Below are 2,899 nucleotides of genomic sequence, written 5' to 3' on the forward strand. Positions count from 1 at the left end.
GCCTGGAGCGTGTTTTCTTGTGCCCTCGCCTCCCACAGAAGCAACGGCAACGTGGCCAGAGAGGTAAGGGGAACCCAGGATTTACACTGAAGTACGTGCCAGGTGAGCAGAGGTGATTCCTTCCCACATCTGAAGCAAGCAGAGTCCTCAGAGAACAAAGCAACTTGACGAAGGGACAGAACCATGCACTGTTTCAGAAGCAGGACGTAAAATGCACAGAATTTTATTGCAACTCTGATTAGAGCATATGGTATAGGAGGAAGGGCTACGGATTTTTACAAACACACACTTTCCTCTGTCAGCTGAACATGGTGGGGTTCACCGGGGAGGGGGCCGACAGGCCCAGAGGAAAGGAGAGAGCTCTCCTCTTGCCTTCCAGAGACTACATCAACTTTGGGTTATCTGTGTATCTACTTCCAATTCCCAGACTCTAATTAAAAGCTGACTGAAATTTATTTAGAACCCTATTGAGCTAGGCTTCCAGAAAAGCTCTTTTAAATGAATTATCTGGAGTAGAAAACTGATAATAAAGATCACTACCATAAGTCTTTAAAGACAGAGAAATTGGGGAAGAGACTGGAAGGGTAGGGGGTGGAAGGAGAGGCAGGCTAGCTGCGAGGGCCCCTGCCCTGGGAGGATGCTCCCTGGGAGGTGAAGTCCATGCGTTTCCATTCCTCTCCTTCCGCAAGCTGCTGGCACCTCACGGCCACCTAGAGGTTGCACAATGAAGCTCTTCAGAATATTATAAAGAACTTCCAGCTCTGTTCCTGCACCCCAGGCCTTCTCTCATCTTGAGGCCCTCGACTCATCAAATCTAAACTCTGCAGCCTTAAGATCTGCTCATGTGGCCCTGGGAAGGCTGGGCAGACGGCGGCCAGCAGGCTTCCACACCACCTGCCTCTGTCTCCTCCCGTAGCAGCCTGGCTTCTTGTTCCGAGGGCACATCAGGGCCAAGAGCCTTCATGAGCCCCCTCTGGCCCTCTGGGGTGCAAGGAGTCAGCAGGGACACACTCCCCATCCTGCGGGGCCATCTGCACCAATTATAAGCCCTTTGGAAGCCAGTGGAGGGCTGTTTAGCTGCTGGTTCTCTATGATTAGCTAGTTCTTGTTTTATGAATATCACGCATGGTGCAGCCAGCTGTACAAAGCATTCATGATTCAAAGCTTTTTTTCCCCCTCAAAAAAAAAAAAAAAAAAAAAAGTGCTCCAGCTAGTTGTTATCACTGTGGGGAAGGAAAAGTTTAAGTCTTGCTTTCTGGAAAAGTTCTTTTTCCCACCTTATAATTCTACCTCTTCCCAGGATGGAGACCATTCTTTTACCTGTTTTCTATAGGCACTAGAGAGGCCCTTGCTTGCTGCAAATGAGTCTTGCTAAGAAATACCAAGATATATGTAATTCCAGCTCAGGCATTATCATCCATAGTCCAAAAGATTCTCTTCTCTCCCTGATTGCGTATGAGAGACATGATATTAAGGCATCTTTTTAATGAAACCATTCCAGAGAATCAACTTTTTGCAATCAACTCAGGAGCCAGGGCCAACTGCTGAGGCTTACCTTCTTTCCCAGGTGCTGAGCCAGGAACAAAAGCAGTACTTTGTTCACACTTGAAATCCTCAGTGTTCTTAGAGGTGAGAAGCAGTTGGCTGGCTATAAACCAGCACTAAAATCACTAGGGATGCTTAATAAAATGCAGACTCCTGGGGCTACATTATTCTCTTCCAGAATCTGGACTTGAAATCCAGATTCACAAGGGTGTAGAGATCCAGAGAAGCTGGAGATCCGGGAGTCTTGTGAACAGTGATAATGAAGGTCATGAGATCAGCTACAATGCACAGGGTGATGAACATGCAAAGAGAATGGGGCGGGGGGTGCTTCTTCCTCCTATTTCTGAACTAGGCAAGTGAACTCATTTTTCTCGTAATATACAAAGCTCTATAGTAAACAGTAGCACAAGTAGGCCAATAACCACAGGACACTATGAATATAAAAATTCTTTTCTTTATATGCTATTCTTTATAGCATGGGTTTGGCTAGCTTGTCACCTCAATTTTTGGAACTTCAGGAACCCAGTTGTATGTGGAGTTAATTGTTTTACCTTCCATGTTGAGCAAAGAGAGAAATAAAATGCCTATTTAAATATTCAGCAGGAAGAACTACCCAAAAATTATTTTTTTTTGATAAGCAATTTTAAGTGCATCCAAGTAAAAGAAAATCTGTGCCGATTATGGGTTGTTCCACTGAGGATAATAGGGGCCATGTGTCTCACTATCTGAGAAGCAGTTACAACTACAGAGAGGGAGAAAACTGGAAGGTATCCTGTAGTGTCAGACTGGAATCAGAGGTGTGCTGTGAATCCATGGCTTTCTATACATGGATACAGAAATAAATTTAGATGCTGTGTGTGTGTATACATGTCCACACTGATAGTAAAGGATTATAACCCACTGAATAGAAGGTGAAACTACAAGTCCACACTTGTCCACATAAATTAATAAAGAGGATAAAAGGAACTCCATACTGAAAAAGCTGGGCAAACACTGCTTTAAACAAGTGGCTGGCCTGGCAGGTAGGGCACATACCTCTTGATATTGGGGTTGTGATTTCGAGCCCTGCATTGGGTATAGAGATTACTTAAAAATAAAATCTTAAAAATAATAACAAACATAAAAGAAAAACAAATAGCATCATCAGTAATGGGGCAAGTGAACACTGTGTGCCACCTGAGGAGATGCAGTGAGGAGGATACAGCAGTGCTCCTGCCAACGATGCATAAACTAAACTTAATCGAAGGGAAACATTATCCAAAATAACCAGACTGTTATCTTCAAAAGTGTCAAGGTCAAAAAAGCCAGTGAAAAGCTGGGGTACTCTTCCAGAATAAAGAACACTACAGAGATG

This window comes from Vulpes vulpes, chromosome 13, assembly GCF_048418805.1.
Source record: "Vulpes vulpes isolate BD-2025 chromosome 13, VulVul3, whole genome shotgun sequence".
In the NCBI taxonomy this organism is placed as follows: Eukaryota; Metazoa; Chordata; class Mammalia; order Carnivora; family Canidae; genus Vulpes; species Vulpes vulpes.